Source organism: Erpetoichthys calabaricus, chromosome 3 (genome assembly GCF_900747795.2).
Source record: "Erpetoichthys calabaricus chromosome 3, fErpCal1.3, whole genome shotgun sequence".
In the NCBI taxonomy this organism is placed as follows: domain Eukaryota; kingdom Metazoa; phylum Chordata; class Cladistia; order Polypteriformes; family Polypteridae; genus Erpetoichthys; species Erpetoichthys calabaricus.
In genome coordinates this window covers 159458138-159481033 of record NC_041396.2, presented here as the reverse complement: position 1 = coordinate 159481033, position 22896 = coordinate 159458138, and positions in this window count along the sequence as shown.

The following is a 22896-nucleotide window of genomic DNA, read 5'->3' as shown; positions in this document are numbered from 1 at the left end:
CCACCTCAATAACTACCGCACTCGGGACAGACATAAATGAGATAAAGATTAATATATAGAAGATTACAAAGGATATAAAGAAAGATATAAAGGACATAAATATGACAAATGAGAAGCTACTTCAGGATATTAAAGAGAAACTTGGAGAAACGTTTAAGTAATTGCTTTGAGGCAACCTTTAAAAGTATGCTAGAAGAAAACTGGGGAAAAAATACAGGAAAATGTGAGAAAGTTTGAAAATAAATTTAGAGCACTTGGTGCTCAGCTCTAAGACATTAAGCAAATGCTCTTGACTCTTATTGAAATAGTTGAACAATTGGCTTCTACCACTGTTACAGTTACAAAATCCGAATGCAAAGTGCTTGGAGACAAACTAGCTGCACTGGAAGATGGATACAGAAGAAATAATATCAGAACTGAAGATCTCCCTGAAAACCGTGAAATCTCAAACCCAGTGAAATTCATCACTGAGCTATTCTCTCAAATAATTGTAGAGGAGTTCAAATCAGACACCAGGATATCAACAGCTTACCGCAAAACTGGATCGAATGCCTCAAAACCTAAAAGACTTATTGTATATTTCATCAAATTACAAGCTAAAGTAAATCTGATGTTGCTTGTCAGACTGGTTATTGAAAATAACATTTGATTTTCCCTGATTATTCACCTTCAACAGCTGCTAAACATGCTTCATTTTACAGCATTCAACAGCCTTTAGGGAAATCCAAGATCGGATACAGCCTCTTCTATCCTGCTAAATCGAGAGTGGATATTCAAGGCAAGTTCTGCATTTTTAGTTCTCCGGATGAAGCAGAAAAAGAGCTAAAAAAATTGATCCCAATACTTTTTGAAATCGCATTTGAAGTCACATTGTGTCCTGGCAAGGCAAAGAAGATTTTACCTGCAATTTGTCCATTATTATGCATTCTATTTCCTTCCCTGTTACTTTAATTTTTTAATTACAATTATAATCATACATATATGTGTATGTGTGTGTGTGTATATATACCAATAGATATCTCTACTTTATTTCTTCTACACTGCTGCTAGGGGGCTTATTTTAGCTCTGTCTCTAGGGATGGTAGAGGACTGGGAAATGTGGTCTAGCCTCACTTGGAGAGGCAAAATGAAGAGGCGGGGGGAGAGAAAGAGAACAAGCTAATTCTGATCTGTCCTTTTTATCCCCACAATTGTAAGTGCCAACACAACAATAGGCTTCATAGCCATAACTCCTGGCAATACTGGAAATTAAGGTTAAAGCTAGCATATGTAATAATGTACTACTTTAATCTAAGACTACAAAATGTCAACAAAAGTTCAGAAGCAATGTCTCTATGACCAAACAGTGAACTTTGTCAGCTGGAATGTCAAAGGTCTCAATCATGAATTTAAAGAGAAAGGAAGTATTCTGTCACCTAACAGGTCTAATCACCAAGATAGTATTTTTACAGGAGACTCACTTAATCAGTAAGGATCAGTTTCAGTTGCAAAGAGATTGGACTGGCAAAATTTTCCACTCCAGCTATACAAAGAAAACTAGAGGTGTAGATCTTAATTTATGAACAGTTTCATTTGCAGTATCAGATGTAGTATCTGATCCTGAAGGGAGATATGCCATTGTGATGGATAATTTATTTAATTATAAAGTGATTTTGATAAATATCTGTGCATCTAATGTGGATGACAGAGACTTCATCCAAAACATATTTGCATCCATTCCTAATTTGATCACTCACAAAATTATAATGGCCGGAGACTTTAATTGTGTTTTAAATTCAGACCTGGGTAGGTCTTCAGCTACATTTTTTAATTGATCATAACTTATCAGACCCATGGAGATTTCTAAATTCATACTTAAGAGCATATTCCTTCTTCTCACCGATACATCTTTGTTACTCAAGAATTGATTATTTCTTTATAGATAACAATTTCTTGCCACAATCAAATCTTGCAAGTACAATGCTATTGTTATATCCGACCATGACCTTATGATCATGGAGCTCAAATTACTATGCTCCATATACTTATCTCACAGCTGGTGTCTTAACCCCTTGTTATTAGCTGACAAGAACTGTACAGAATTTATATCCAAGCAAACTGATTCTCTTTTAAAGACAAATGCATCCACAGAAGTTTCTGCAGGAATACTCTGGAAAACTCTGAAGGCATTTTTAAGAGGACAGATTATCTCACATCTTTCCCACAAAAATAAATTGGAAACCAAGAAGGCCTTAGACTTATTCCATGAAATTACCAGAATAGATCAAGAACACGCTAGGTCTCCAGATGAGGCACTTGTTAGGAAAAGGCAGGCTTTGGAATCAGAACTCAAACTCTTGACAACAAAAGAAATGGAACAACTTATTTTTAAATCATGGCATTATTACTTTGAAGGTTAATAAGATCTTAGCTGAACGAATCCACAAGCAGGACGTTCGCAATGCAATATCAGTAATCACCAACACAGGCAGAAATAAAATCATTGACCAAAAAAATATAATGCACACATTTAGAGACTACTATAAGTCCTTATATTCTACTCACTTTAAAGAATACAAGACACAATCTAATGCATTTTTGATACATTGCGGATACCACAGCTAGATACTCTCAGTGCAGAGGAAATGGATAAATCTCTGACACTATCAGAATTATTAGACACTATAAACTCATTTCAGAGAGGGAAAGCACCAGGTCCTGATGGCTATTCTGCTGAATTTTATTTTTAAAAAATTCAATTAAGTTGCCTTCCCATTTATTAGCAACATTTATAGAAGCCAGAGACAATAAAATTCTACCTCAAACTTTTCATCAAGAATTAATTACAGTTTTACCTAAGAAAAATAAGAACCTATTACAATGTGCATCATAGAGACCACTCTCACTTCTGAATAATGATGTTAAGATACTCTCCAAAGTTCTAGCTAGGAGGATTGAGAAAGTGTGCCCTTTGGTAATATCACAAAACCAAACCAGATTTATTAAGGGTAGACACTTAATTTCCAATCTTCAATGCCTATTTAATATAATATAGTCACTCAAAAGTCAAACACTCTGGAGATCTTATTATCTTTGGATGCAGAAAAAGCATTTGATATGGTTGAATGGGGCTACCTATTCACCAAATTGCATACATTTTGTTTTGGCCGAAAACATATGTGCATGGATCAAACAGCTGCCTACCAGTCCAGAGGCTTCAGTTTGTATTAACATTATTTCAGACTACTTCAAACTACAACGTGGTACTAGACAAGGATGTCCCTTGTCATCACTGCTATTTGCAATCAACATTGAGCCGTTGGCTGTTCACTTTCGAAATGCATCAGAGATAAAGGAGATTTTCAGAGAAGAACTTGAACAGAAAATATCACTATATACAGATGATATGGTAGTGTATATATCAAACTCACAAAATTCTGTGTCTGCAGCCCTAACTGTAGTAGCAGAATTTCAAAAGATATCTGGACTCAAAATTAATTTGAACAAAAGTGTGCTTTTTCCACTGAATTCTCCTTTAAACAACATTAATTTGGACACCTTCCCTTTAATCATTTCAGATCAGTTTAAATACCTAGCGGTAAACATTACAAGTGAATATAAAGCTCTTTTTCAACAAAATTTTGCTGTCTGCTTGGAAAAACTTAAACAAGACGTGCAGATAGTCTACCTTCTGTCTTACTTTAGCAGGGAGAATTAACATTATCAAGATGAATATCCTTCCTAAGCTTCTGTGTCTATTTCAAAACATAATTTAATTGGAATTTGAAATATCCACGCATCCAAAGGGTGACCCTACAATGACCTAAATGAGAAGGTGGCATGGTTCTACCTAATTTTCAGTTTTATTACACAACCTATACAAATCTGAACATTAACACAAATAGATGAACACACACTAGCTTGGTCTGCAATAGAGATGAAATCCTGCAGTACTTCTTTATATTCCTTTCTTTGTACACCAGTAAATACAAGGTATTGTCAATAATACTAACAACCCAATTGTCTTTCATTCACTATGGAACCAATGTAGGAAGCACTTCAAGTTAGAGAATATTTTATCTGTGGCACCTCTTTGTGATGACCACCTTTTTCCACCTTCTCAAACTTACACAGTTTTTAATGTTTGGAAAATGAATGGGATTAGATCATTTAGAGAATTATATATAAATAATGTCTTTGCAATTTACGAACAATTAAACTCCAAATTTACCTTCCAATTAACACAATTTTTCCACTATCTCCAAATTATAAACTTTGCAAAACAAAATCTGCTCAATTTTCCTCACCTCCCACCTATTTATATTCCAGAAGAAATATTTATCAGTCTTAAAGACATCCATCCATCCATCCTTCCATCCTCTTCCGCTTATCCGAGGTCGGGTCGCGGGGGCAGCAGCTTGAACCCACCTTCGGCCACCACCCAACTCACACTGCACCCAACCTCACACTTTCACACATTCTTTACGGTTTTGTTTAATTTTCACCTTCATTAGTCATGTCTCACTACCACAGAGCATACTACTCCATAACATCTTTCATAAACTTTTCCCATCAATACCAGACTGAAGTCAGATTGGGGATCATGCACCTCTCCCCTTTTCTATCACTGCTGTACTCGATCTGTCTCAACTAGTGATGAGCTAACACTCGCTGTGAGTACAGCCAAATTATGGAAATGTTCAGGAACTTCACTGAATTCTGTAAAATGCTTTAAAGTCAATTGGGGAGGTGAAAATGAACTAGTGTTTAGTGGATTGTAATGGTGCAATGGTCTTTAAAGTGATCCTGAGGGTTAGAGAAACATCTGTCAACTATGCCAGACAGATTATTGTGGCCAAAAATGTGACCTGTACTGTGAGGCAGCAGTGCCAACCATTGTGCCGCTATTTAAGAAACAACAAAAGGTGAAAATGGAACTACTATCACAAACAAAATACAACAAATGGCCACAAGCTGGCAATCAGTAAATAAAATACAGATGATTGTGCTCACAGAGACCTAATCTTGGGGCACACATTGACTGTGACATGAAGCAGTGGCATAGGACTGGCTTGTTCCATTGTTTAAAATTGGAACTCGAGACACTACTGAAACATCTTTTTTGTTTCCCATGTATCTGTGCAGATGCTACACACTATCCTCTTCCATCAAGAAGAAAGAAATGCAATGTAGATAGTAATACATCTTTTATAATAATTATTATTTCACAGAGTCTCCCATGTTATCTGACAAGGTTTGAGAGGCCTTGGCTTGTTTTAACTTTAGCTCCGGCACATGCAATTAATCATTAGTGGATGAAAAAGGCTTGTGTGCACTGTGTGTGTGTGGCTGTTGTTATGCCCATGATAATTAACGATGCTTAACTTGTTTCAATATGTTTTGAGTATGTCTAATTACAAATTATAATTCTGCAACCAATGAGGACTCATAAGATTGTGATGAATGTAACTGTCTTTATTTTTCTTTTTACAGATGTTAAGACTTGTGTTATGTTTAATGGAACAAAAAACATTAAGGCAGTATTTTTTTGTTTTTCCTTTTTGCTGTTTTTGAAGAGAAATATCAGCCCTGCCCTGTTCAAAAAGTTTGCTAAGAACTTTAATAAAAACTAGGAAGTTCAAGTTGTTTAATTTTTTAAATGAAAAAGGTGATACTGTATATTATTCACTATTTTGTTACTTTGGAGGCAGGTGTCAAGTGTCAGTTATAGCAACCTCTCTACGTTTTTTGAACACCAAAACAGGATCACCTTAGCAGAAACTGTCAAATGTAGTTGTAAACAGTTTGCTAAAATGCTTATTTGAACAGTCAAATCTCTAACACATTTAATTGCTTTCTCTGGGTTACACATATACTCATTTTTGAATCTGAACCTGCAGTTTTATTGTTATAAGAATTCCAGATTTTCTATTGTAGAGAACATACGTCTGGCATCTTTTTTGTTGTAATTAATAAATACTGTAAATGTTACCATTTTTGCACATATGATTAATTTACTAATTTAAGAATTATTCTAAAACAGTTTTACAAATAGAAATTGGTAAATGCTGACATGTGACTAAAATATATTAATTGTATCATTGGGAGTACCATATAAAAAGTATATGGAATATGTGCTACTGTAGCTGTGCTTTTCAAAGCAAATGTAATTGAAACATGATTTGTGAGAGATTTGTTGAAGATCTTCTTTTTCTGCTAAAAGCAAAAAGATGCTTTGTTTTTTAACTAAGCAAAGGGCTTTCCTTTTGAATGATGAAAAATATGAAGTCATTCAGCCTCTGGCGAATTTTTGTAAGCAATGGACTTTGCTGTATTATTCATTTTTAGCTTCTTTTGAACTTTACTGTACAAGAGAATAAAAGACAAACTAAGAACTGTCTAATGTGATGTTTTCCCTCCTGTGCTGGTTTACATTCAGTAGCATTCATAGAATGTTTAATAAAGAATCTTCATAGATCAAAAGCCTGATGATGTATTAATGACATCCTTGCAAGAAAGTACAGAAATCTGTACACATAAAATTCACTAATTCCAAGTTTTGTCAAGGTTACATCAAAATGAAAAGTAATGTCATAGTGTAAAATGTGCAACTTGTTATAATAAATGCAAAATATATATTTGAAATTTCTTTAACTGTAAAAGGAAACAGTGACACAGAGATTAGTGCTTGTGCTTCACAATATTCCCAGGATGTGAGTTGTAGTCAAGTGACAGTCTGTGTCAATTAGTTACAGATTATGTGTATAGTTGAAGTAATTAGTTCATTCACTTTAGGGCATTTTGAACAGGCAATTAAGTTCTACAAGGCTTGCCAAATCTATCCCCCTAATTCCTCTAAAATAAATTCAAGCCAAATTTTGCAGGTTCCTAAAGTCCTATCTGTTTACCACTACTGTATACTCCATGTGTCTACGGTTCTCTCTGTGAAGTAAACCTTCCTAATGTTTGTGAGAGTTCAACCTTAACATCTTTCCAACTCTGTGTTCTTGTTGAACTCATTTTAAAGTAACAGCCTGGATCCATTGTACAAATTCCTTTCCTAATTTTAAAAACTTCAGTCATGTCTCCTCTTAATTTTCTTTTCCTCTTCTAATCTCTCCTCATAACTCATCCACTGTAGCCCTGAAGACAGCCTAGTTGCTCTTATCTGGATGTTTTCTACCACTGCCATGTCTTTTTTATAGCCTGGAGCCTGTTCACAGTATTCCAGGTGCAGCCTCACTAGTGCATTACAAAACTTCATAATCATAAACTCCTTTGACTTGGACTCTACACATCATACTGTATAACCAGCCATTCTGTTAGCATTCTAAATGTACACCGTCTAAATGTTGATAGTAACAAGTTCACTACAACTCCTAGGTCCTTCTCATAAGGGGCTCATTCAAGTTACACACCTCCTATTGTGCATTCAAATGAAACATTTTTTACTTCCTGCAATATAATACTCTGCTTCTCTTATTCTTTATGTGACCTATTTACATTTGTTTAGATCCATGCCCAAACCTGCATTCTGTCCATGTCTCTCTGTACTGATTTAGCTGATACTAGATTACCTGCCATCCTACCTATCCTGATATAATGTGCAAACTTAACCAGCTTGCTGCTTATATTCCTATCCAGATCATTTATATGTATTAAAAACAGCATTGGCTCCAGCACTTATCCTCTGGTACACAACCTTTAACATCACCTAATTCTGGTAAGGTTCCTTGCACAATAACCCTTTGCTTCCTATTTTTTAACCAATTTTGCACCCATCTACAAACTACCCCTTACCTTACCACTTTGTTTAGTTTTATTGCTGGCCTCTAAAGTGAGGCTTTTCCATAAGCCGTCTGAAAATCAGGATAAATAATATCATATACACCTCTCTGATCATATCATCTTCTTGTTTCCTCACAGAAATCCAGCATATCAGTAAATCATGGCCTTCATGGTTTGTACCCATGTTGACTGCTCAAATGCACTTCTAAATGCATTTAATCACCTTCCGAGAGAAGAAACATATCCCATAAGACAAGGGTAATGTGCTAAAACCTTACAAACATATTAGTGAAATGTTTGCATTGCTTGTTGTCCTGGTCGTATGTGTTTGAATAGTCAAAAGAAGAATGTCACCAAAATAGAGGCCAACTCTTTATAGAACTTCAGGATTCAGTTGACCTCAACTTAGGGCTGTTCACACCAATGCACTATCCTTTTTTGTAAGTTATCTTCCAGCATTTCATTATCTTTTTAATCAGTTTAGGGTCATGGAGAGAAATCCAATATCTCAGCAGCAATAAAGTGCACAGTGTGTAGTAGTCAAGGATGGGCAACCATTTATAACTATGTACACTGACACTGTACTATGAAAATTTAGATACATTAATCAAATAGGCAACATGTTTTTGTAGTGAGACAGAAAACAAGGATTCCTAGAGAAAACCAATGCCTACACTGGGGAAAGAGGCAAACTCCACAGAAAATCCTCCAGATCAAAATACAATTAAAATCCCAATTAGCAAAATGTTACTCATAATAACACCATATTGACAGTTATGTACTGGTACATACTGAAATGCAGATAGATAGATAGATAGATAGATAGATAGATAGATAGATAGATAGATAGATAGATAGATAGATAGATAGATAGATAGATACTTGCCCCAGCAGCACCACATTGTAGATTATAAACTGATAATGCAAAACAGGAACAAAGTTATTACATAAGTGCAAGACACAGAACTCTACACACAGTATACCAAATGTACATAAGAACAGTTTTGGCAAATGAAGAACAATTTTGGCAAAATAGGCCATCAATCCCTATTTACCTAACTTTTACTAAACATCATCCAGTTAAATTTTGAAGGTTCTTAAAGTGCTTCTTCCCACCACACTGTTTACTGTATGTACATTTAATATGTAGTTTTCCTAAATAAATATTATATGTGGGAAAACGTGTCTGTTATAACTGGCAAATGTGAAGACGAGTAAGATGGGAGGAGGTATGATACAGTTTGATAACGAAAAGCAAAAGTTAGCTCTGGTAGCTACTCTTAGCACACTGTAAAAACATAAAATGATGTAATTGAACAAAATGTATGTGTGTAAGTACAGAAAATAGAACAGAATGATCAAACTTGTTTGTGTTTTGCGTACGTGACAAAAAGCATGTATACTTTCTGGAAGTTTTCTTTTAATGATGTGTGTGACAAGAAAATATACCTTTAGGGTAATGACTTTACAAAATTGGAAAAATACAATGAGTCAGGACGCTATTTTTATTGTTTACGTGGTCAACGATCAGGAGATTAGAAAGGTATAAAAGAGCAAGGACATCTGCGCTCGAGGCAGATGAAGCGCGGTGTCCTAGGACTGTGTTTCTCTGTCATTGTACCCTTGTCTGGTATGTATCAATAAAAAGGTTTTTACTAATTTTAATTTTCTTCTCTGTCTTCAGTCACAAAAAGTGTCCACAACACCATGCACCAATGACTAAAAGTGCTCATCATTGAGAGGACAGGCAGCATTAGCAATGATGTGCCATTTCCTTTTTTTATGGCCAAATCTTTAGTAAGTCTATAGTTAGTTCTGTAAAAAATGTATTAAGGAGTATGGTTTGTAATCTGGGGCACTGCCCCCCCCCCCCCCCCCCCCCCCCCCCCCCCCCCCCAAATATCTTAAAAAGTCTACTTAAATGAATTAGGTAATGCAAAATAATCATGAAATAAATTTGTTCTATTGCACAGTGTGCCTGGTATCAGTGCATGTCAACATCCATTTGTTTAATTTCTGTGTGAATACTTATATTTCCTAAATGAAGGGTGCCAGCCAAATTAGATTGTATATAAGTCCCTGATATTTTGGCAAGCAGGTGACCTGAAGCTGCCCTTTAATTGGTTGCCTTCAGATTTTTTCAGGGACACAGCTCTCTGCGCCCAGGACACTCCTACATTTATTGGGCACTGAATAAGTACTGTTTTATGTTTTTTTAATCTAATGTGATTGGACAATCATCAACGCAATATTTCTTGTTTGCGTCAATGGTTCAAACTTCACACTTAAAGTAACTACAGATGAGCTAGCATGAGTTTAGAGAGATGGTAACTTCCAATGGAACTTCTGAAATCACAGAAAAATTGCTTATTTCTTTAATGAAACACCCCTTCACAAATTGTTCACTTGGAAAAAAAAAAAAAATTAAAGGAGCTTGGACCCGACCAACCTGGCTTAAGAATTCAGCAGAAGGCAAGTGATTGAGAACAAGCCTAAGACATCTTTCTGAAAAATGTAAACATCATGAAAGTCAGAAAGTTAATCAGAAAGTAATTGAGAAATAATCAGGGCTGAAGGAAATGAGGGAAAAAAATATGCATCAGATTGGGCAGCATGGTGGAATGTGTACAATACATTTTATCCTGGATTTGTCCTATGGGTGTGGACAGGCCAAGGTGTGCATTAACACTATGATGAGGACCACAACAGCATCTGGAATGACCAGATAGATAGATAAATATGAAAGTCATTATATAATAAATAGATGTGAAAGGCACTATATAATAGATAGATAACAACAACAACATTATTTATTTATATAGCACATTTTCATATAATTAATGTAGCTCAAAGTGCTTTATATAATGAAGAAAGAGAAAAAAAAGACAAAATAAGAATTAAAATAAGAGAACACTAATTAATATAGAATAAAAGTAAGGTCCGATGGTCAGGGAGGACAGAAAAAACAAAACAAATTCCAGACGACTGGAGAAAAAATAAAATCTGCTGAGGTTCCAGGCCATGAGACCACCCAGCCCCCTCTAGGCATTCTACCTAACATAAATGACATCAATCAGTCCTCATGGTATTCAGGGTTTTCATGGAAGGACTTGATGATGACGGTCACATGGACTTCTGGTCTTTTCAATGGAGGGACATCACAGTGCTTTGATCAGGTGGTTGTGGCGTAGATCGCCACCACAGAAAACCGGAAAAAGAACAGAAGAGAGAGTAGGGGTTAATAAGGATTTTGGAGCCAACATGAATAATAATGATAATTAATTGAATATACAGAGAGTCAGGATTAAACTAAAATGAAGTTATGAGAAAGCCATGTTGAAGTAATGAATTTTCAGCACTGTTTTAAAGTGTTCCACTGTAGTAGCCTGGCGAATTCCTATTGGCAAGCTATTCCAGATTTTAGGTGCATAACAGCAGAAGGCCGCCTCACCACTTCTTTTAAGCTTAGCTCTTGGAATTCTAAGCAGACACTCATTTGAAGATCTAAGGTAACCTCATTATATCCATTATTGCCAATCACTAAAATTTCTGTTTTCTCTTTATTTAGTTTGAGAAAATTACTACTCATCCATTCAGAAACACAAGTAAGACATTGTCTCATGAATCAACAGAGTTGGGGTCATCAGGTGCTATTGATAAATACAGTTGTGTGTCATCAGCATAGCTGTGGTAGCTCACGTTATGCCCTGAGATAATCTGACCTAACGGAAGCATGTAAATCGAAAAGAGCAGCGGACCCAGGATAGGGCCTTGTGGAACAACCATATAGAATATCATGTGTCATAGAAGTATAATTATCACAACCAACAAAGAATTTTCTACCTGCCAGGTAGGATTGAAACCAATTTAAGACACTGCCAGAGAGGCCCACCTATTGACTAAGGTGATTTCTAAGAATATTGTGATCAATGGTATCAAATGCGGCACTCAGATCTAAGAGGATAAGAACAGATAAACTGCATTTACCCGCAAGTCATTTACTACTTTAACGAGTGCAGTGTCTGTACTGTGATTTGTTCTGAAACCTGACTGAAACTTATCAAGAATACATGTTTATTGAGGTGATCATTAAGCTACATAATGACTGCCTTCTCTAGAATTTTACTTAAGAAAGGCAGGTTAGAAATAGGTCTAAAATTTTCAAAAGCAGAGCAGTCAAGATTATATCTTGAGCAGGGGTTTAACTACAGCAGTCTTAAGACAGTCTGGGAAGACCCCTGTATCTAATGACAAGTTTACTACGTCAAGAATACTATCAAATAGCACGCCCAATACTTCTTTGAAAAAACTTCTTGGTATTGGGTCAAGGACGCAGGTGTAGGGTCTCAGTTGAGAAATTATTTTATATAAATCAGGTAAATCTATCCTGGTGAAAGAATTTAATCTGTTTATAATGGAGTACTGGGGCTTAAGAGGATTAGTGTTAGGGAGATGTACTATATTATTTCTAATATCATTAATTTTTTATTAAAAATACGGCAATAGCCTCGCAAGTTTCACTGGAAGTATTTTGGAGGCATTCCATTGAGTGACCTGGGTTTAGCAGACGATCAATCGTAGAGAATAAGACTCTGGGATTACTAGCATTGTTATTAATAATTATAGAGAAATAACACTGCCTCTCAAGACAGACTGTGTTGTTGTATTCTGTTATTTTAACCAATATCTCATAGTGGATAGTTAGTTTAGTTTTTCTCCATTTACGCTCAGATCTCCGGCATGTTCTGTTTAAATCAGACACTCTTTGGGTCTTCCATGGTATAACAATGCTAGAAGATTTTTTAACTGTCTTTTTAGGTGCGACTATGTCAGCAGCAGCTCTCACCTTAGTATTAAAATTTTCCACCTTACTATTTACATTATTCTCACTATTGTAGTAAGCACTATAAATGGACTGGTTGCTTAGAATGTTTGTAAATTTTGAAGCTGCTGATGAATCAAAGAAGTGTTTTTTAACAATATGCTTCTCATGAATATTTTCTATCATTTCATTATTATTATGAAAATTATATTTTCTATCACTATTTTCATTATTAATATTTTCTATCATTATTTTATCATTAGATAGATAGATAGATAGATAGGTGTGAAAGGCACTATATAATAGATAAGTGCTGCCTCAGTTTGTCCTCCCAAAAACTGCACCCCTCCCCAAATGTTTTTCACCAGCTGCCATTGGAATTAACAGATTTAGCATCCCTTAAGCTGCTGTTACTCTCTGAGTGACCCACAGTGTAAACATGCACAGTGCCAAATAATGAGTGATAGAATGTCCTTAGCAGCTTGTCACGAACATTAAAGGACCTGAGCTCTTTCAGAAAGACAAGCCATTTTGTACACCATGTCTGTATTACCCAGAATAATAAAACACAAAACATGTTAAAATTATAAAGATCATAACCACATTAAAACAAACAGAAAACTAGAAACTTAAAAGGAAGTTTGACCAAGGGCTGTATTGCTATATACGACATAAACTATTAGAGTAAATGATTGTTACATTTAATAAATATTAAAAGCATGATGTTCATTAATACTATGTAGTTCCAGATGTGAAGTGAAAGCAAGAAGGATGAGTGGAAATCATAGGCTGAATAATTGTTTTTTTTACCTCTGTAACCGAGATGGTAATCATATGTCATGTAATGCATTTCTTTCAGTTATAAAAAAAATAAGATAATCAAAGCTATTAAAATTTTCACTAATTCATTAATTTTCTAAATCTACATCATCCAGTCTTGTGGAACAAGAGGATATCCCTGGTATTAGTAGGGCAGTAAGGCAGGAATCACACCTGGATGAGGTGGTAGTTTACCAAAAGGGTATAATGACACACATACACATGACTTACTGTAACCTATATGCATTCATCAGTCATGGAAGAACTTCCTTGGGAGGAAAACTGGACTGGGTGTTAATATGGATATGTAGAGTGTAAAAAATTTGAGCAAGACTAAACAGAATACACCTCCTAGTAAAATTTACCACAGGTAAAATTACTCTTCTAAACAGGGAGTGGTAGCATTATACTAAAGAACAGTTCCGAAATGGAAAACTAAAATCTTTAAAGAGAGTAAATTAATTTTATACTATTGAGCAATATCTGTTATTGGCACTTTTTGTGAATGTTAGTATTCACACATATAAAGTAGCTGTCTACGTTTGTTTATTCATAATTGATGATGATGGCTTGTAACTTATATTTAGGAAATTGCACAAGAATAGAGGCATTATTGTTTACAACAAAGAAAGTTTTTACACTCTAAATGTCTTGTGAAACTTAATTGAGACATAATTGAGATAACAAAAGTCTTTAAGTTCAAGTTCAAAGTTTACTGTCATGTGCACAGTAAGGAAACACGTTTCCCAGTGCAATGAAATTCTTTCTTTGCAAAAACCAATGTATAAAGATAAACATAAATAATAAGTACCAGATAGATTAGAAGTAACAGAGGCAGCATAAAGTATAAAAACAGAAGTATAAAGTGTAATTGTGCAGGTGGGTGTGTGATGGACAAGTCAAATACAGTTGTGTGATGTAGACAGAATGAGGTGAACAATGGTTTTAAACTCCAGTGAGTTATTTAGGAGTCTAATGACCTTGGGAAAGAAAAAATTCTTTAGCCTGGAAGTCCTGCATTTCATACTTCTATACCTCCTGCCTGAGGGTAGAAGTGTGAACAGTTCTTGTTGAGGATGGGTTGGGTCCCTGAGGATCGAGGTAGTTCTCCTTCAGACTCTGCAGTTGTAGATGCTCTGCAGAGAGGGCAGTGGGGTCCTGGTGATCTTCTCAGCAGTCTTTATCACTCTCTGCAGGTGTTTGCGGTCCATAGCAGTAGTGTTGCCGTACCACACGGTGATGTTGCAGCTGGTCAAGATGCTCTTAACAATGCAGCTATAAAAGTTGCCAAGGATCTTAGTCGACATACCAAACTTCTTCAGCCTCCTCAGTAAGTACAGTCGCTGTTGAATACTCTTGACCAGCTGTGTGGTGTTGAGTGTCCAAGTGAGGTCCTCACTGATGTAGACGCCCAGGTATTTAATGCTGCTCACCCTCTCCACTTCAAGCCCTCGGATGAAGAGTGGCTGGTGAGGTCTCCTCTCCTTCCTCATGTCCACTATCATCTCCTTCATTTTGTCTGTGTTGAGGGTGAGGTTGTTGTCCTCACACCATGACACCAGACTGTTCACCTCCCTCCTGTAGGCTGCCTCTTCCCTCCAGTGATGCGTCCTATCACTGCGGTGTCGTCTGCAAACTTTAGGATGATGTTATCTTTGTGGGAGGCGACACAGTCATGTGTGAACAGGGTGTAGAGGATGGGGCTGTGTTGGTGATAATGGTGGCTGAAATCCTATTACCAATCCTGACAGACTGAGGCCTGCCAGTCAGAAAGTTTAGAAACTAGTCACAGAGGGTGGGGTGCAGGCCAAATGCAGACAGTTTATGGGTGAGTTTATGGTTTAAGGGAACAGAAACTTTTTTCAAATCCTTCATATCATACAGAAATATATACTGTACCATTATGTTTTTGATTACATCAAAACTGATACATTATATAATAAAAATACAGTACATGTCTTTAGTACATCACATCTGAAAAAATAAGTTCTTTTTCAGTATATGTTTAATCAATTGGAATGATATTATATTTTCATTGCAGGAACTAAAGCTCTTTAAACTGTGTACTTGTTCATAATTTGCACCCTTTAGGCCACATACAACTTTTGTATTTTAGTAATTATGCTTTTTTTAATTGCTAACACACAAAATTACAGATATAGCACAATTATTGAAAATGACACTTAGACAGGAAAACCTCAGCGCAAGTCTCCAAAACCCAAACACATGTTCTGCTTCTAATCTGCAATTTAACATGCTACTTTTGACAAAACACTGTGCACAGTTCTCTACATAAGACACAAGAATCCAACATAATGTCATCTGCTTGCCATTTCAAAACACAGCCATCCAAAATGCCACCCTAATGGAGCAATTGGCCAATACATGGGCCCTTGGCCAATCACTTGCTTGCTTAATTATTGAATTACCAATCAAGAGATAAGCACTATAAAAAGACCACATTTGAGTACCTGTTCACAACAAGAATGGAAGGAAACATGGCAATGAGGGGATGAGTGCAAGGGTGAAGGACAGTGAGAGTGAGAAAGGGAGGAAGAGCTGGAGGGGGAGGATGAGGACAAAGAAAAGGAATAACAGAACTGTCTGATGAAATCTGGGCAATGTTAGTTGACAATGTTATCAACCATGGGTTGACAATGAGAGCAGCTGCACAGATAGTCCAGTCACTGTCATCCAAACATTTAGAGTTGAGAATCCTGCATATTTTACAGTAATGCTGAAAACAAATAAAACATCTTTGGACTACACTGACCAATCAATACTTTATTGTTTTTTTCTAAAGGACTGAGAGAAAAGGACATAATGGTGGAAGTGTTTGAATGTTTAGTGAGCCACAAGAAACAGCAATAATCAACTTGGTTTTGGCAAATATTGGAATTAGGATTCTGACAAAACCCACATTATAAGGGACAACAACACAATGTTCAACATCTGGTAAGTCAGCCTATCCACACTGGCCTGCATGCTCCACCAAAACCAAGTACACATGAAGCAGCTGTAAAGGGTGCCTCTTGAAAGAAATATTTCAAAGAATCAAAGATATGAGACATGAATATGTGGACATAAATATAAGAGAGACTACAGTACAGCATATTTCCCCCAGTGTACTGAACTACATCTTACTGACTGATTTTTGAATGTTTTACAGAGAGTGCCAGAAATGGACGCTAGTGTGATTCCACATGAGATTATTTTCATTGATGATGTTGGTTTCAACCTTATAAAGACCTAGGATAAGGAGAAGGGAAAGGAACATCATTGGTCACAGAGCCATCAAAGATGTTCCTGGTCAAAGAGGTTGCAACATTACAATGTGTGCTGCCATCACACAGAATGGTGTCCTCCATCAACATGCTATCCTTCGACCATACAACACAGTCCACATATTCACATTTTTTGACAGAATGCACAAAATTCTTATACTGGTATGCAACATAGATGATACAGAGCATCACAAGCATCCATTGTGCAGTCTTGGTCCAAAACTGGTTTGTTGACCACCCACCATTTCATGTTCAATACCTCCCTCCCTAATCTTTGTTTCTCAATGCCATTGAAGAGTATATGAAGGGTATATGACTGCCAGCCCTATGTGCACATGTATCTTCTGCATGAGGCAATGACTGGGGCATGTGATGCTGTTGATGTGGGAGATATATATGGGTGGATAAGACAATCAAGGTGTTTCTTCCCTTGCTGTCTAGCCGGGGAGGATATTGAGTGTGATGTCGATGAGGAGCTGTGGCCAGACCCAGCTAGGTGGCGGAATGCAGCCTAAGTAGTATTTTTTCTCTGTAAGGTTCTTTTGTTTGTACTTACTACTGTTTGTGTTGTTTCTTTTCACTTTACAGTAACAGACAGCATATCTTGGTGTACTCACATGTAAATATACACTGTATGTTCTGTGCATACATTGCCCTGTGGAGGAAAATGAGATGTTTTTGGTTTGAACAGTGTATTTGTAGTTTCTGCACATTTAGGCAATCTCTCTCTCTCTTTGCAGAATTCCCTACTTAAAGAACTAACACTCACCAAAGATGGCAATGCTTTTGATTGTGCACAACAGTATGTATTTTGTTGGACAAACATCTGGTAATATTATTCTAGTGTGTGCCATTTGGTGCAAGCATTTGGTTTTGATAAATGTTTACGTGGTTTTGAATACAGTGCTTATTTTTGCAGGATATATGAGGTGTTTTGCACTATAGGTGTGTGGTTTTGTAAATTGAGTTAAGTGTTTTGAAAATATGAGCACTGTTTTCAAACACATGGAAAAAATTGTACACCATCTGCACACTGTAGGCCTTAAATCATACTCTGTTTTATTTTCCTTAAATCAATAGATTATTTTGTTGCTCTAGTTGTCTTTATTGATTAATAAAGCCCTTTATGATAGTACTTTGAATACAATTTACGGTATACAATAAACATGAGTTTTTAGCTTTTTAATGTAATGTGTTAGATATGCAGAAGGTAATTACTATTTTAAAATGTACAACTGAACTTTTGTAGATATCGCTGGAAACAGAGACTAAGAGTTTGACATACAAAAGCACCACAGGGTATAAGCAAGGAAGATAATGTTAAAGGACCTTTATATGTAGGATGGGACACCTCAGTCAGACAATACAGCTGGTAATTATGCTTTGCACAGTATTTTTTTTTTTTTTTAATTTTTCATTTGATCACACAAGATGCCCAGAACAGCATGGCATCACAGGGATATGGTCAAATGAAATGTAATTTGCTGTTACTCTAGCCAATATCCATCATATAAAAAGAGGACTGGGAGTGAACTAAAATCGTTAGCTATTTTTGTGGTAGTTTTTAGCTGTTTTGTCTGTGCTAATTTGTTTTGTTGTTGTTGTTGTTTTTTATTTGAAGAAAATAACAATGAATACAATCAAGTCGAATTTATACAACAAATGACTTCATAGTCTAATTAGACAAAGAGAAGAAAAACAATAACATCAGATATTTAAAAAAACAAAACACAAACAAAAAGAGACAAAACTTAACAAAACAGAATTCGTCCCTCACCCAAACATAAATAGTTTATTTTGTTTAAGTCTGTTTTCTTTTCCATTTTATTCTGTTGTATGGTTTTTAGTTCTTTAAGAGCTCAATTATTTCAAGCAAGCATTCACATCTGTCCATATATGGTGAAGGGAGTAAAGTAAACCTTTGCAGGCTCATCCATAAGGCATTCATACTGGGCTTTGGTTTTTCAAGCTGAGCTGTGCTCCTAAAGAACAAGTAAATATTCCAACGCCCATGTGAAAAGTAAAAATAGATGTAGGCTCAGTAACATGTAAGCATAATTTTTACAGATTAAAGTGGTTGTAGATTTACACCCTGGCGTAACAATGTTGGTAAAGCTGTAGAACCTAAGTACGTTCTTTAAGTAGGCTATAGTATTGTAAAGCAACAAGTAGTTTTTCATTTTCTATTCTGCATTCTGTATTTAATCAAATGTTCCAAGGGACAGTAATATAACAGCAAAACAATTATTTTAATTAGATATTTTATAAAAGATATATAATCCAAAATATAAACTTTAATAATTTTGTACCTAATAGTGTAATTTGTATTTAAAATGAAATTTTATTCATGACGCCTATAAACACTACACATAAAGCTAAATAGCTAATATTATGCATGTTTGAATGTAAACTAATATCTTCATTTTCTTTTTTTAATTCTTATTATTCATACCCCTGGAGATTTTTTGTATTTTTTTATGTATTAGTATTTTTCTGATGAAAATAAACATTTATTGAAGATTAACCCAAGCTAATAACCAACCATATTAAATCTGGTTAGAGGCAACTTACATTTTACGTGCTATTAAACAAATATTGCATAGAGCACTATACTACAAAAATGATAGCTCTTTTATCATCTTTAATAGGAAATGTAATTTCTGTTTACTCACATTTTGGTTACTGGTGTTGATATACTAAAATAACTAATCAATAGTTATTTTTTCATAGTAGAAGTTTCTTGCTTTTTTGGGTTTGTAGATTGCTGAAAAATTAGCATTCTTTTTGAAAAGCAGCAGATTGGTTTGCTAAATGTGCCATTTTAAAATAGGTAAATAAAAGTATTTCATACAAAACAAGTAGTAAACATGTATACATTTGCCTTAATTCTTTTGCAGAAAGAAAATATTAAACTGATACATTAAATCTTCATGACAATATCTTTAAAGTGACATTTTCTACTGAAAATTTGCAAGGGAAATAATATTCTGTGAAAAGCACTACAGTATCGTTTCCTGTTTAAATCCCTTCATTTGTTTTCTGGTAAGAAAAAAATCACAATAAAGCATAATATCACTGATATAATATATAATCCTATTGAGTGTGTCACACATGTAAGAATGGAAGGCAGCTAAAGGGCCTAATTATTAGTAGTTCCATGTTGGACCAGGGAGTGGTGAGCTGCACTGACTTTCTCACTCAATCCTCAGCAGACCATCTATGGGAAATCCTGCATGGTTCCGGTCCCATGGATGACGTCACTTCAGTTTTCCGGCCACATGTATGGTGTCACTTCCGGTTCCGGCCCCATGGATGACGTCACTTCTGGTTCTGGCTCCGTTGACATCACTTCCTGTCACAGTCTTTAATGCCGCCATATTTACAACCTTTAAATCAGTTCTGTTTTGGATTCAAACCTGTAAAGAACTTAATATGAATTACCCATTTGCAGCCAGGGCACAATATACGGGTGGTTGCCCCAAACCTTTTTTAGATGTTTTTGGACTATTCTTGTGACAACTGAATGGCAAATTATGAGGAAAAATATTGTGAATAATAAAAAATGGTATATAACACACGTGTGTGTTGTGCTGGACAGTGGCATCTCAACCTGGCCGGGATGCCCCGAGGAGGAAAAGATGGGGGAAGGCAGCTTTTCTAGGACACTGCCTCCCTCAAGATGCTAGATAGCAGTTCCACTGGACTGCAGCAGTGTCCCAGGTTCCTGCAGGGCACTATAGGACTTGGAGTTCGGAAACACAGCCCTGCTGGGTGCCGTGGGTGCTGCCAGGTGACACTGTGGGAAGATGGTGGGAGTCTAAGTGCTCACCTTGCCCAGAAGTACTTGCAGATCATGTGGGCAGAAACCCAGAAGTACTTCCAGGCTGACAAGAAAACTAAAGTTCTCCATCTGACCCAGAAGTGCTGGCAAGTCACAAGGACGGAAGGAAGGAAGCACTTCCGGGTCAAGGACTATATAAAGGACTACTGAAGACCCAGCAAGGGAGCCTGAGTTGGGAGGAGGTGGACAATGCCTGCTGGGAGGTGTGGAGTAGGAAAAATATTGTGGTTATTGTTTGATTATTGTGTTTATTGTGGTGGAGGTGTTTTGGAGCACTGGAGAGAAAGAAGAAGAAAATTAAAACAACTTCTTTGTGTTTTTAACCTGTGTCCTGCGTCTGTCTTTTGGGAAAAAGGTGGGCAACGGTGCCATCTAGAGTCCATTCATTTACATTGTATATATACAGTATATATATATATATATATTTATGTATATGTATATTACAGAATAATTTATGTATAGATTCATACTATGGTACAGTAACATCTAAAATAAATTATAAGATGGATCCCAAAATGGAAGTGATAACACGTAAAAGTGCTGAACAAAGCCCTATTGAGAAAATTGTCTTATTTAGTTATAATACATTGGAGAGTGATGTTTGATTCTTCTTGCTGAGTAAGATTACCGAAACGATTGAGGGGCACTACAATACAAAAACCTCTGAGGAAGTCTGTTCCATCTGGAATAATTTGTAAAAGGGAAATTGGTGGATGACGATCAGTTAACATGATAAAAGCATCTGATAGTCATCTACAAAAGTCAAAAAAATTTCCTTAGCTATGTCACTGATTAGTATCGCCTCTCCCAAGTAGTATCAAATGGTGGACAACAGTCAGAGAGTGTGTGCTTAAGGAGATGGAAAAAGCATATAGTTTTAAATTGTGTTAGTCAATGTCTTGCACAATTAGCTTTCCATCTATAGTCCACAACTGTAAATCTAATATTTCCTCTCCAAATTTTACTATAGTGTATAAAGTGTATAATGATATACTGTATATTATTAATTTGTATTGGACATCCTCTTGTCAAGCATTGCTTTGCTGTACTGTGCCAGTGCTCCTAGGATATTATTATGTCCCTGATGATGTATCTTTAAAGACATTAAACATTTTTTCATTAAGCCTCTCTCTAAAAGTAAGAACGCAGAAAATAAAAAATTCATATAAAATAAAGCAAATGTGTCTTCATAGACCAGATGATATTTTAGCTACCCTGAACATTTTTTAGGTTATTTAATTCTGCAGTACAATGTTCCACCAACTAAATTAATGTAAGGTACTATTAGCTTGTTAAGAGGAAATTTAGTGGCACCAAATACAGGCAGGTTAGGTGAATAGCCCCAGTGTGTGTTTAAATGTGAGTATGTTCACCCTGTGATGCACTGCTCCAGTTTCTTTTTGACCCAGGTCAGGATTTGAAAATGCATGGACTAAATACAACAAAACTCTGCCACAAGTAAATGGCTGAGGAGTAAAAGTCCTCAGTCTTCAAGTCTAAAATAAAAATAAAGGATTTCTGATTATTAAATTCCTCCTGTTGATCTTATTAATTTATATAATGCACTAAAATAATGGTAATAAATTTGACTATGTCAGAACTTGGGATAAGGGTGAGTTGGAGGCCTCCATGGAGTTTTTTGCCTGTGGCCACCAGAGTCCCATGAATTACATCTATCTATCTATCTATCTATCTATCTATCTATCTATCTATCTATCTATCTATCTATCTATCTATCTATATAAATTTTAGTGTTTATATTTTGGCACATGAAAAAGCGTGTCTGACAAAGTGGTTGGTGGGGCATTGTATGATTTTGTCACAAGAACAAGACTTTACCAAATCAGAAACATGTCTTAAATATCCTAGATGGTACTTCCAGAGAACAGTATTCATGTGAACAGATAGAGAAAAGCACCACACTGATAAAAGTTATGTATAAATTTTACAACAGTCCATAAGCTTTTGATATACTACTGTACTTGACAGTTTAAAATACATGAAGAATCCAGCTATGCAGCATCACCAGTAATTCTAAAAGCAGTCATCCTGTTCACGGTAGTGCATCTCCTTTATAATTGCCCAGCCAAAACTGTTTATCTGCACATACAGTGAGAAAATTATAAAAAATGACATTGATTGCCTGCACATACAGAAACAAAAGCTGCTCTTGCTGCAGAGGTAGGTTGAAAAGCAAGAAGACTTTAGTCTTCACATGGATGTGCTTAAATGAAATAAATAACTATCAAAAGATTGTAGGCTGTTTATTGCACAGCAATTATGTCCATTCAGCATTACCTTCAGTCCTGTGTGTGCCACAGTTACCTGTAGATCTCATTGGTAAGTGCAAGCTATGGAAATTT